The 14,313-nt window shown below is 45.7% G+C and overlaps 1 protein-coding gene across 7 annotated transcripts in view; it reads right to left on the bottom strand.

Moving 5' to 3' along the window:
* Nucleotides 1–5,966, bottom strand: part of fgfr1a (fibroblast growth factor receptor 1a) — a 29,520-nt gene extending 23,554 nt beyond the window's left edge. For 2 of the 7 annotated variants that reach the window (XM_076990313.1, XM_076990309.1), the window contains exon 1: nucleotides 5,295–5,966. The gene's annotated coding sequence lies outside the window, so the exon portion shown is untranslated. The remainder of the gene's footprint in view (nucleotides 1–5,294) is intronic. The other 5 variants (XM_076990316.1, XM_076990314.1, XM_076990311.1 and 2 more) reach the window with 4 other exon arrangements.
* Between the last annotated feature and the right edge of the window lie 8,347 nt (nucleotides 5,967–14,313).

The following is a 14,313-nucleotide window of genomic DNA, read 5'->3' on the forward strand; positions in this document are numbered from 1 at the left end:
GCTCGAGCCGAGCGAAGGACCCTGGAACCAACCAACCGGGGTCGTGTGACGAGACACAACTCTCCTCAGAAAACAGGTAGTATGGCGTCAGAACCGGACCTGTTACCTTGACTTCACAGAATCTCCCTCAGTGTGGCTAGAGAAAGACAGTATTTACGACCAGATAAACAGATAAACCCAATGTCACTTCTTTCCACCACTCCCACAAATTCTTGCTGCACTGCTGGGGGGTGGAGGGGGGGGGGGGGGGTCGTCCAGCAGCCTTGGTGAGCTTCCCCCTCACGTGCTGACGTTGGCCGATAAACCACGCGGCGCAGTCACGGACAAACGTTCCGCAGGGCTCGGTTCGAGAGTACGGTACGCTGCCGTCGTCGACAATGACATCACGCATCCTTCAGATGAAGAGAAGTTCAGAGTCCAAGAGAAGTTCAGAGTCGTTTTTCTCTTTGCTTATGCCACAGGCCAAACAGGCCCATTACACACTCACACAGGCGCACGCACCTCTACGCGGCCGGCCTGTCGTCAGCACAGAAGCCAAGCACATGTCCGCCTTACATACGGAGCAGACTGCTGGTCGGCGAAGGAGAAGCAGGAGGAGGTTGAGAGGAGGAGAGTTTGGACAGCTCACAGTGTCTGAGGCTGAACAGTATCTTCTTAATGGACGAGCACGGCCAAGATTCACAATGAGCGAAGACTTACAATGAGCCAAGGCACTCGCACACACTGCAGGTTAAAAATGTTAGACAGCTCTAAGGCAGACACCCCCCCCCCCCCCGCCCTATCACTGCACAGAACCACACACACACACACCCCCCATTTGTCCTACTGCAGGAGCGCATTCACCAAATGTCTCCCTCCATCCATCCCTCTCACACTCTCACACACACGCACACGAGGAGGCTGATCACACTTGCCGTTCATTAAGGATAGTTTGAAACATCAAGCTTCATACATCTGCTTTAAACACCCTAATAATGGTACGGAGGCCCTTCTGTGTTGATTGGGTTTAGCAGTATTTGGATATTGGGTTTCAACTCCAAGCTCACACGGCTCGTTGCTTTGACAGAACGCAACTCGAGGAAGGCAGAGCGAAGCCCCAGCGACAGATCCATCCTCCGCCAGCCCACCAGGGAGACGACGACGGCCGCCGTGTCGTCCTTCAGCTCTGCTGGTGTCCCTCATGGACCTGCTCTTACAGTGCAGCCATTTCATCTCCTCCACAGCTGTAGAACACTGGGCTTAGAAGCACAATACAAGTGAACAGATACTGAGAAACACGGGAGAAGGGAGGAGAAACAGGGGAGAAGGGAGGAGAAACAGGGGAGAAGGAAGGAGAAACAGGGAAGAAGGGAGGAGAAACAGGGAAGAAGGGAGGAGAAACATGGGAGAAGGAAGGAGAAACAGGGAAGAAGGGAGGAGAAACACGGGAGAAGGGAGGAGAAACGCGGGAGAAGGAAGGAGATTAACATTAACCAGTCTGCCAAAGCTCTCTGTCCCCAAGACCAGGGGTCAAACATCAGATCAGACTAAGAGGGGTGAAAGAGGGACTAGGCGGTGGTTGCTACAGGGAAGTGTGTGTGTGTGTGTGTGTGTGTAAATATGGGGTATCATGTGTGTGAGAGTCTGAGGCTCTGTCCAGCAGCTCTTCTCAGCTGCCAGACACTCGGAAGTGAGAAGAGCTTATGACACACACACACACACACACACACACACACACACACACACACACACACACACACACACACTTCACAAGTCTGGGGTGGGAGCGCGAGGTCAGGAGGCAGCAGGATTCGTATTCTCTTCAAATTCGTCATAGAGGAGGAAGATTCTCTTCCAAGAAAAACAACGTTCATTAGCCGACTGGACCTCAGGGCTAGCAAACAGCGAGAGCTGCGTTCAGTCCTTATTCGGTTAGACCATCAGAAGAGCAGCTGATGACGAGCTCCTGTTCTCAAACGTGGACCAGGTGTGTTCGCTCTGGTGTTAGGGCTGCTCACCAAGATGCCCACCAACACACACTGTAGTGAACGTCAGGATTGCAGTCGATGCCCGTTTCTCAACACAAATTCATCAGATTTTCACGTTGACCGTTCCTCCCTTCAGCCGACCGGCCAGGCTCAGATATCAGCGTGAATGGACAGGTGTGCAAAACGCAGAGAAACCGACCAACTTCGTTTTCAAAACGGCAGTAAACGCTTCCGTTTGAAAATCAAGGCCAGAGAGGACTCCGCTGAAGTCCTCAGCCAAGATAAAGAAAACCTCGAGCTCTAATCTTTCATCTTGGTCCGCATAAAGAAGTGAGCAGCAATGAAGACAAACCTTTGGAACAAACTTGAAGACTCAACTTGAGGCCGTTTTCTTAAGGCGGTGGAAGTAATGCCGGAAGGTTAGAGCCCTCATTAATGGCACTCTGAGACATTCTCTCGCTGTGATCGGTGGAGGAGAACGAGTGAGTGGAAAGACCTGGCCCCTCCCCCGCCTCATTACCGCCGCCTGCTAACCAAGCGGAACGTTCCGGAGGGTGGCGGCGTTGCACACCAGAGGACGGGAGCGTCTATGCTTGCATGGGCCGGAACCGCAGCCCGGTGGGGCCGCCCCCGGGGGCGGGCCTCTGTACAAGGGAGGCTGTTATGGGCGGTCCGGTGCACCCTACACACACGGCCACTCCCATTCTGTACCACCCCCCTCCCTGGCCACACCCACTACCCTTTACCCCCGTTCATACCATCACTGGCTGATGATTCCAACTCCACTTTCACTTGCATCCCTTACTCCTGTCCTGTGTATAACTGATAACTGTGTATAACTCACCCCACACACACACACACACACCTCCATCCCTGGCATTTTGACACATGGGTTGTGGTCTACAGAGCAAACAGACTTACACACCACTGTCCATTTTCAACTCCGAGTCCTTCACACAGCAGTGCAACACTGACTGTCTCTTTGGAAAAGCTCTGACTGTTACCTCCCCGAGCCACTCCAGCCCTGCAAATCAGAGCTCAGAGCAGAATTCCTCCACTCCCATTCCGAAACCACCACCACCATATCTCTCTCTCTCTCTCTCTCTCTCTCTCTCTCTCTCTCTCTCTCTCTCTCTCTCTCTCTCTCTCTCTCTCTCTCTCTCTCTCTCAAAAAGACTGTTCTCTCTCGTGTCCCCTCGGACTCTCCTGATCCTCGTTGAACATGAGGCAGATACAGACATGGACTCCCCCTGAGTCACCAACACCCACGTGTAGCCCACACACAGTTCAGCACCAGTCAGGGACACTGGGCTCCACAGTCACACCCGTCACAGATCTACGCCTGTGAGATCATCCACCCAAAAAGGCAGCCACCCACACTCTGTCTAAAAGATAAAAACGGAAACCAAACTTTCATTTTCAGAACACGCACTTCTCATTTTGAGAAGACCCGAGTGGGCCACAGAGGCTCCTGTCCGATTGGTCCTGCTGAAATACACCCTGTTGAGTAGCACACATGGAATTTCTAGCTAGTATGAGAATCAATTATGACAAAATTGTCAAACTCTCAGCTGGAAAGAGCTCGTGGCCAGACTGTCCCAAATGAGTCTTTTGCAGCTTTGATGTGAACTCTCTTACTGTAAAGCATCTGAACTTCTGACCTGATTTCAAGGATACCCTGGAAAAACAACACAGGTCAGATCCTGAAGGCCCGGCAAACTGCAACAATTTTCTCCTCCAATTTCACTAATTGATGCAATTATGGCCTTAAACACAGCTGCATTTTTACACGGGTTAGGTACACTTCTCCATTTCAAAGCTTGAATGCAATTCGTGCAAAAGGGATTAGTATGTAAAACTCTGAAAATGTTTTGAAAATGCCAAACAAATGCCAAAAAAGGCATAAATAATAAAACCTATAATAAATTATAATAAAGACCTCACCCAAGAATGGTAAAATCACAAGGTGTTCACCATATTTACATATATAAAAAAGTAGAAAAATTTTTGTGTCCGTCATATCTTCAATCTCCATTTCAAACATTGTGTACCGTTACTGTCCACACTGCATGGCCACTGTGAGTCCAGTGGGTTTTACGTCAGTACCAGCAGGACCACTACACCACCATGGTGGACACGTGCGTGCCACCAGACCCAAGGTGGAGACTGGCCATGCCAACAGCCCCACAGCCTGGAGGAAGTCATGACCGGAGCTGACCGTATGAGTGCTTGTGGACAACCAGGGGAAAATGAGGCAGAAAATTCATGCTGTCCAAACGATGCTCTCTTACTGGGTTTCTGGAGGAAAACTCTGAAAACCCGGAGCGTTCTCCTACATTCTGAAGAGGGGACCCTAATGACTCCTCCTAAGGACCACTAAACACACACCAGCTCAAGGGTGTCCCTCATCTGATGTCCGCAGTACCATATTATCATAAACATGATGTATTCAAAATAGTATTTTAGCTACCACCAAGATTACTTGTCCAAGACCTTTCGCATCAAATCATGGCCTGAGCGACCCAACTTGGAAAAAAGGTGGCAGAGAGTTTCTATGAAAAATACATGAAAGCAATTTCAGTGCAATGTTCAGGACTTGTGGAACAAAAACAAAGACGACAGCCAAGCTCAGCCTGGAAGACCCGGTCCAAACCGCCCAGTTGACCGGGACTGAATACCGTATAGCCATATTCAACAACACTCTAGGTCTAAGTCGTTATTAAAACTTCGAACCACTTCGCTGCCGAAGGTGTTGAAACACTTTTATCCTGACAAATGGTTAGAAAACATCCACGTTCTAGCTGCGCGTCAGCGGGGCGCACGCGCCTCCACTCGCGTGTACAAACAACGCACGCGCACTCGCACGCGCGGCTTGGCCATTTGCTTCTGCAAAGTCCGTATTCCAAATATTAAAAACCATCTGGCATGGGATGCAACGCTGCTGATCCGTTTACCAGCTATTCCGCAGTGGTCTTCATCAACATTTCCCCCTCAGCATTCCGCCTTATAACGTTAGACATGCTCCCCCTGTTCCTGGTAGACATGAAAGTAAATCTAGTAACTAACATAGGAAATGGGGCATTCTTAATCCAAACCAGAGCATCTCAAGAACTTCCAGCATTGTATTCAAACCAACACACTCGTTTGGGGAAATGTTTATTTTTTCAGAAAGTGCATTATTTGGAGATCTTAGAAATGTGTTTCCACAAACACATCTCCTCTTTCCCCTCCACCTACCCCTTGTCTCTCTCTCTATTTTCTCGTTAAAACACACATATTTAGTGTAAAGGTTCTCCGTTTGGTGCTGGTGTGAGGTATGCTGCTCACCTTCTCTTTCCTGGTCAACGGTGGGAAGGGGGGAAAGTGTGGATCCGAGATTGGGAGGTAATTTCGTCTTCGTAGAAATACTTCGTGTTCTTTAACAGTTCCTACTCGAAAACTCCACAGTTGTCCATTTTCCTCTTCGTATCTGCTGTTAAAACGTTTTAAAACGGTAGCCCGGAATATGCTTCTCGGAATTGCACAAGTGATAAGAACTTAAGAAGCGAGTGTATAACTAACAAAGATCATTTACAGACGTGTTCGCTCCCCAAACCACTTCAAGATGATTTATCGCCAATCCAAACGCCTAAGACTTTAAAACAATCAGTTTATTTCAATTCCCAAAGAAATCTGTACCTTCCTATCGAAGGAAAATCCTCCCCGTGTTCTTTTTGTTCGGGTCTGTTCTATCCGGGGGGAGAAATGGGGGAAAAACTTTTATCTCTTCCTCGATCGGTAATCCTCAGGAAAAAAGTGGAATTCGAAGCGCGGACGGGATTAAAACGCGTCTAAACGCCGATATTGGGTCTGAGCGTGGAGGTCCTGCGAGACAGAAGGTTCCGTGTGCATCCCTGGACGCTCGGGTCTGCTCCCCAGTTCGGAGGGTCCAGGACGAGATCGCGGTACGCGGAGATCTACTAGGTTTGCTGGAGCGCGCGAGCACGCACGCGCTCGCTTCACTTGATTTAAAACCTGCCCCCCCCCCTACACCCCCCCCGCGACACCTCAGGACTCTCCATCACTACTACCGGTGCATTATGGGAGTGTAGTTTTTCCTCGGGTTTCGCTAACGCGGTTCTTCCTGCACAGCTGTTTTGGGTTATTTCCACACATTCCCAACACGTATACAGTCGGGATAATATTATTTTAAATAATCCGTCACGTCAGGAACACACGCCAAGAGCGTATCACACATAAAAAGTTTAAAAAAAAACAACAACAAAGAATTAATCAAGAAGCGCAAATAAATAACTACCTGCAAAAACACATTTGTATTAAAGTATTAATTAATAAACATTTAAATGTAAATTAAAATGTATTCTCAAATTAGCAAACAAACAAATACTAATAATAAAAAGAATCAATTGTTAAGCGCTTTTCAAGACATACCAGGACACTACAATAAGGAAAATAATACAAATAATAACTGCCTCATCCAAATAAATATATCTTACATTCTGCCTATATTTCGGATTCCACCACTGATGTGCTTGTTATGATTGTTGTTCAGACCGAACTGTTTCTGTATTAACATTCAGATTTACAAGATGAGAACTGCCCCCATAGTCACGGACGTTATTTTGGGGGGGAACGGGGGGGACATGTCCCCCCCACTTTTTCAAAAGCCGGTTTTGGTCCCCTCCAGTTTTTACGGTTAAAAACCAAATATTTAAATAGCGACGAATCCATGTCCCCCCCACTTTTGAAATCAAAATTATGTCCATGCCCATAGTAATAATGGCTTTGGTTGTTATTAGTGGGGCTGATGAAATGAGACTTGTGCATATCTTCAGAGAATGAGACGGCGGAGTTCTGTGCTGTAGTGGACTGTAGCTCCTCAGATATTTGATTGGTTTTGCGGTCCTCTGCTGGAAGATGAAGCGAACGCACGGCAGCATAACTGCGACGTTTTGGCTCTAGATCAAGGGCACGCGCAATGGTGGCGCGCGCAGGAGGGCCTCGCTGGACCGAGACAAACTGCTGCTGGTTGTTTTGTTTTTTTTGCGGATTCACTATAGTATATAGGGCAATGTTTCCTGAGAGACACAGACTGTGAAATGAAAAAGAAATGTTGTATTTTGAAAACAAAATGAATTCTTGGAGCTATGATTTGTTAGAAATTTGTGGTGAGTTCATTTTCAGATGTGTTTTTACTCATTTGAGGGGATTAGAAAGCTAGCCATCTGTTGAAACTAATATTTCATGTGCTATTATTGTGGGCCCTGAAAGACCCATAACAAATACTGCAAGGAGCTTGGTGTGTGTGTGTGTGTGTGTGTGTGTGTGTGTGTGTGTGTGTGTGTGTGTGTGTGTGTGTGTGTGTGTGTGTGTTGAGAGCTACGGTAGTTTCCATAAACCTATACTCCAGTTTCTGAACTGGGTTTTGGTCAACATGGGTCTCTCACAAATGTATGCATTGAAATGAGAATAATATACCGTACTTGGGTTTACTGCTTTTAGGCAAAGCAGTTTGTTTAATGCTGAAAATATAAGGTGTAATAAAAAAGTATGTGTGAAAACCACACCTGAGATAGATATGTTCATAGAAAAACAAGTCAAAAGCCAAAATGTTTCACTTTTGTGTTACTGGTCTGTTTTTCATTCTTTTCATGACACCAGAACACTTTCTGTCCGATTAAACCTCAGTTGACCTCATTTTCTCAGCAAACAACAGTGTAAACCAGTAAAGCCCAGGTGGACATTATCCTAGCTGAGTAACACTCTCCGCACATCAACACCGCCCCAGGACCCAGCTTTCTCAGAAACGCAAACTCATTTTCCACTCAGGCACCCATTGTTCAATCTGGTGGTGTTTTTGTTCCTTCGCAGCTATAGAACATGTTTTTAGATAATTGTTTGGAAATTCAAAACACATTATAGTAAAATGTGAGGTAAATGCAATCACCCGTTCGTAATTCCAGAAGCCTGACAAGGCTGAAAGGTACGTTTTCTGAAAAGAGGAAGTGCTTTCTGGACCTTACTATTCAGAATGACAGAGTCTAGGTATAAATCGAACTAATTGTTAATTAGCCGGAGTCTTATTCTTTAAGCAAGCGAGCAGCCGGATCAGAAAGGGTCCCATTGACCTACTAAAGGGGGCTTATCAGCAAATACAGGAATGAACAGAGGCAGCAATGAAGTGTGAACCAGCCCTACAGAGACTAATGAGACACAGGCTGGAGGAAGGGTGTGGGCGGGGGAGGGGTGGAGCTCAGAATGAACTGGGGGTTAGTGGGGGCACTGGGGCAATTGGAAATCTAGAGGGGCTTCCAGTTAAACTCTGGAAAAAGTCTACATCCAGTTGCAAAGTTTCAAATGGCTTTCGTGCCGCTTGGCGGAGTAACTCCTGGCAAAGTATAATTCCTGTATCAAAGTGAAATTCTGGGTCCAATGTCACATACAATCTGCCTATGTTGATTAACACTACAGATCACATAAAAGCTTTATGAATCTGCAGCAGCCCATCTGGTTACCATATTATCATCCATATGTGTTAGAATCCAAAGCTGCCATCTGTTCCTGGACCTCTCGTACGGCTCTGTGACGCAGGAGTCAGCAACGCTCCAGCTTTGATTTGATTTTGTGGTGAGTGATGTTTTTCATCAGCAGAATCTTCATACCTCCTTGGCTGTCACGAGAAGACCGAGGATGGATTTAGGGTCGTCTTAAAGAAACATCCACACATGTCCCGGCTTTTGGGAAAGCCCGCAAAGTGCTTCAGATATTTCTGCTCACTCTGGCAGACTCCTAGTCTGTGAAGATGTGTGGTGGAAGGAGTTTTGGACGAACCCAGCAGGATTTATGGGATGGGATGTCACCCTGATAATACGAAACATATTTTTAGGGACGAGTTATCATTACCTCATTGATTCAACCCACTCCACGTGACTTTACTGGAGAAACACAGACCATAAAGGATTTACAACTGTATTTATTACAACTATTTGTAATATATGTATTTATTACATATAACTGCATTAATTACAAATTTAGATTGTAACTGTCGATTTAGGCAACATCAAAGAAGATCCAATTAAAAGAACTAGCCATCCACTGGAGGACTTTTATTTCACATCATATCGACGATCATGCTCAGATCATGCTCAGATTGATGCAGCTCACCGAACCCCAGATCAGCGTAAACCAACGACTCTTGGTCTTATTGTTATGACAACTAAGGAAGGATTGTAAAGCATCGTGAGGTCAAGCGACGTCCTCTTTAACCATCTGATTGTATAATTTTAGAATATTTAATTGAAATGTCAGTAGTGTTAAGTGTCACCACTGTCCTCTGCAACAGAAGCTAACGCACCACTGGTAGAATAACACAGTTTCTGTGTGCTTTGACGCATGGGTTTAAATCAACCTCAGGTATGACCCAACTTTCGGTCCACTGCTGTTGTCTATGACTCAGAGGTCATGTAGATGTCACTTCCTTTAGTCGGGTCGTCAGTCACATTTTAGTGAGAGGAGAATCATTTTGCATTTTAACTCAATGGTTGTAGGGTTCCTGAGGTCCGACCCATGACTCCGATGCAAATGTCTTGAGTGTAGAGAGTAGATCCATGTGCTGGCAGAGGAAGACGGTCTTTATAAGTGGAACATAAACCAGGCAGGAAGCCAGCACAGAGACAGCCCAGCTGAGTAATGATCTGAAGTACATAATCTCAAACTAACTGCCCTCAACCAGCACACAGAGAATGGGAGTAGTTATTACAGTGGTCACACCAGGTGCAGCGTGCGTGTGTGTGTGTGTGTGTGTGTGTGAGAGAGAGAGAGAAAGAGAGGGAGAGACTGAGAGCGTTCTGGGTGGCACAATGATGCTGTGTGGATATTTCTAGAAAAAGACAAAGACACAAGCGAGAGAAGAGAGACTTTTACAGTTGCAGTGGGGGGTGTTAGTGAGACATGGAGCACAAGTGACCCCAAACATACTCACAACACACACACACGGTTCAGCACATCACGAGCCCACATAAACTAATAAAATAGGCTTTGTGTTACTGAAACTTCACTTGTCTAATGTTGACATACACCCATAGTTACACACATGCCTAATGTTTATGCACAAAATTACTTCAACAATATTTCATATGCTCATTTGTTTATATAAAAAATTAACAGATTATGGATTTACACCAATCAACTTCTTAAAATCTTAACAGATTATGGTTTTAAACCAATCCATTTCCCCCAAACCTTCATTTTGCTCTTTCCCCATTACATTATTATGGGATAGTTGCCGGTGCCTTTTCAATGACGAACACCTGTCACTAAGCAACAGTGTCCACATCTCTTTTACTGCCCTCTCTTCTTAATCGGTCTGTTGACTCTGCTTTGCCTCATAATAACTCCGGTTGCCACAACTGGAGACCCACCTTTCTTTTTCAGCATTAAGCACATTCCCCGGGCGTCACCGGTGCTCACTCATCACTGGTGAAAGAAAGGAGAGAATCCCGCCCTCCGTCAGCAGTGCAAACAGACAGTGGTCGGCAGGCCCGGAACGCCGCTCCACAACAATAAGGCTATTGGACTGTGATTTGCATGCTCATTTGCATACCCTGCATAAGTGGCTAACTGCTCTTTCTATCTCTCCATTTCTCTCTCTAGCTCCTCCCACCTTCCCCTCCCCCTAACAAGGTACCTGTGCAGATATCCTAAAATACATATGTTTTGGTTTTTTGTTTTGCTGGGAACTTGCATCTTTGCTTATTCAGAATAACGGCTATGGTAAGTGTGCCATGCTGCTTTGGAGAAGCTCTAGTGGGTGATCTTTGGTCGCAGTAATGGGGTTCTTACTTAACCTTTAAAATACTTTTTTTTTAGGTATGGTCTTGAAGATCTAGACTGAGAACGCCATTTTAGCCATTGTACAACAGTGCAGTGCAGTAACAGTTCAATGAGAGGGCTAATGTTGATGTAATATGTGAGAGACCATTAGACCTTAATTAGGCTCTAACATCGTCAAAAAACCTACTCGAATTCCTTGTTTTTACTATAACCAATGGTGGACTGCCTCGTCCTGGTAAGTTCGAAAGTATGTCTCGCTGGTCCTGAGTTGAACAAGCTGTCCAAAGACCTTCCTCTCATTACACCAGGGGTCTGAACTTGCAGTTCTCGTTATGTATCGAGAACGACAACCTGACATCAACGAACGTCCCAAAGCACGCACACAAGCGGAGATCGTGTTCGTCCGGCGACCACAGACACAGCTCCTACAGGCCGGGACAGGCATTGTGACATCACATCCTACTCACGGCCCTGGGTGTGGCCCACTGTCTACATGCTTAGCAGCAGGAAAATGATAGGGGACACTTAATACCATCGCCCCAGGCAGCTGTTTTCAACAGAGAGAGGCTCTCTGCAATGGGAAGCCTGAGATATGGTCTTTTCCATAGGCTCTATAACCTTCAGAGAACATTGTCAGTGGGCAGCCTAAGTGACTGTGGGAACAGATGAAGAAGGAACTCCATCACGTGGTAAAAGCTCAGGGTGAAGAATTTCTTTGTTGCCATGGTGCTGGCACAAACCCACAGCCTAGTAAACACAGAGGCAAGAGGAATGAGAAAAATGTTAATATAGGGTGCGTTTCACGCTGGTTGTGATTTATATGTCACCCCACCAATCCACTGCTAGTGTTTACTTTCATGGATATTGTTTATTTTAAGAATACAGATAAGACTGTTTAAATCTTTTAATTCACCTCTCCCAGCAAATGTCTGAGATAGAAAGCTTTAAGATTACAGTATCTTACGCAGTAACACACTTTGCATCAGCACGCACACACATGCAGGCACTCACACTAAATACACTACTATGGTAAGCACACTAAATACACTACTATGGTAAGCGCCGTCTCCTGCAGCGTGGCTCGAATATCCGTTGGTACGCAACGCTCCCTGTAGACATCGCTCAGTGACAGAGCACGGCGTTAACGGGCTGTGACTCGCTTTCGACATCGTTATCCTGGGAATCAGGCTCAACCTGCTAACGGTAACGCAGCCAGACTAGCGCGGAGATTTAGATCAGACTGCTTTCTGCAGAAACGCCCCTTCGGCCTCTGTTAATGACTCCCAGACTAGTGTATGGCATTCTGCAAACATCACTCTAACGACTTCAAGACATGGATAAGCATCATGAGAAAGGTTTACTACAGACGTGTTTTACGCAGCATGGAGCAATACTTTTTAAGAAAGAAAAACTATTTTCTACCAAATAAAGGCATTTTTTTTGCAACAGTTAGATGTGTGTATATTCTGACCATAGGCCAACAAATTTCGAAGTGGATCATTATTTTACTGTGTATACAATAATAGCTTTATTACTACAAACTAGCACGTTCCTCATGGTTTCTCACGGTACATTTATTGTGCATTCTCTGTGCTCTTTTTTTACTGTTAGCAATTAAACAGCCACCCGGGACTGGAAAGCACGTCTGAGGTGCTGGTATGTGTTCCACAAGGGGGTTAGTTTACTGGGGTTAGTTTAAGAGGGTTAGTTTAAGGGGGTTAGTTTAAGGGGCTTAGTTTAAGGGGCTTAGTTTAAGAGGGTTAGTTTCCGGGGGTTAGTTTAAGGGGGTTAGTTTACAGGGTTTAAGGGGGTTCGTTTACGGGGGTTAGTTTAAGGGGCTTAGTTTAAGGGGGTTAGTTTAAGAGGGTTAGTTTACGGGTGTTAGTTTAAGGGGATAAGTTTCCGTAGTGTCACGTCCAGCCCCTCCCTCCTCCCTGGTCCCACCTAGCTCCCCGCTCCCATTCGTTCCTCCCTCTGTCTGTCACGCCCCGTCGTCAGTCTCGTACACCTGAGTCTTGTTCTACCGTCGTGTTTCCGTGTATAAAAACCCCCTCGTGTTTTACCCCGGTGTCGGTCATTCCCTGCACGGTAATCCCTCGCTCCTTCTATATCTCGTTTCTTCCTAAGACCTGTTCCTCCCGCTATCCATGTTCTCCCTTTGACTTCGCTCCCTGTCTGTTTGTTAGTTGTTCCCAGTGTTTTACGCCTGTGTTCTGAGTGTATGTTCCCTCGTGGTATTTCTATATGATTTTATCGTGCGGTCTGTTTGGGTTACCCTACTGTTGTGCTTTAGCGTTTCTTGTGTCTAGTTGCCCCGGTGTTCATTGTTGCCTATGTGTTTACAGTTTGTTAGTTGTGTGTTCTTACGTATGCTTGTTCCCAGTTGTTTAACGTTTCCGTTTAGTTCATGCTCTCTCCCCGTTAGTTTACTTAGCTCCCTCTGTCTTCCGTGTCCTTAGTCGTGTTTGTCTCTCTTTTCATTAAAACCCTTTAAATACAACTATACTCTGCATTTGCGTCATGCCTGCCCGTCGCAAACGTTACACGTAGGTTAGTTTAAGGGGGTTAGTTTAGGGGGGGGGGTAGTTTATGGGGGTTCGTTTACAGGGGTTAGTTTATGGGGGTTAGTTTACAGGGGGTAGTTTATGGTAACAAAGAAATCAGCTTTAATATTTGTGAAAACGAATCCCTCCATACTCGTTTGTCTGATTAAAAAACATAATTAGTAGTCTGGTTGATACATTTTGCTTTGTGGTCCTGGCAAAAGAGTGAAACCTCCTCTGACCCTAGAAGCGATAAAGGGAATGAACTGGACAACTCCTGCTTCTCTTGTCCACATAAGTATTTGATTTGATCACTACAGAATCTTTAACTTAGTGTGGAAGTAGCTTTCATCAGTAGTAAACACACAACAACTGGAACAGCTTTTAAAATCAAGACTCCCAACTGGCCATTTTATGTTCCAGCATTTTCAATTGACTCGTTGATTTTTCCTATTTATATTAGCGTTTTTAAATTTAGTCCTTTAGTATCCAAGATTCAGAGTTTATTTTCCACAGTCAATCTCTAGCAGACAGCTAGAATAGCTACAGAGTAAAGACAGCAACCCGGAGGGCCATGACAGTACAGACAATATTTAAGTAATATATGATCATGCAGAACATACGGACAGTGCATAATATCATAGATACATACTCAATATGTGTATTCTTCTTTACTATCTGTTCATCATCGGCCTCGTCTTTCCATTGTCCCACTCTTCTTTCTTCCCTTTATCCTCTGCCATTTGAGCAACAATGTGAGGGTTTGCGTGAATAATAGTTTCTGATGCCAAAGGAGAAAACCAACCCAAGAATGTGGGCGAGGCTGTGAAGAGTCCAACCTGAAGGGACAGAAGCAATATAATCAGACCTACTGGAGAAGGACCTGCCTTCATTAAGGGTACTAGCAGGATAATAAGACCTACTGGAGAATGATCTGCCTTCATTAAGGGTACTAGCAGGATAATCAGACC

Source organism: Brachyhypopomus gauderio, unplaced genomic scaffold, assembly GCF_052324685.1.
Source record: "Brachyhypopomus gauderio isolate BG-103 unplaced genomic scaffold, BGAUD_0.2 sc74, whole genome shotgun sequence".
In the NCBI taxonomy this organism is placed as follows: Eukaryota; Metazoa; Chordata; class Actinopteri; order Gymnotiformes; family Hypopomidae; genus Brachyhypopomus; species Brachyhypopomus gauderio.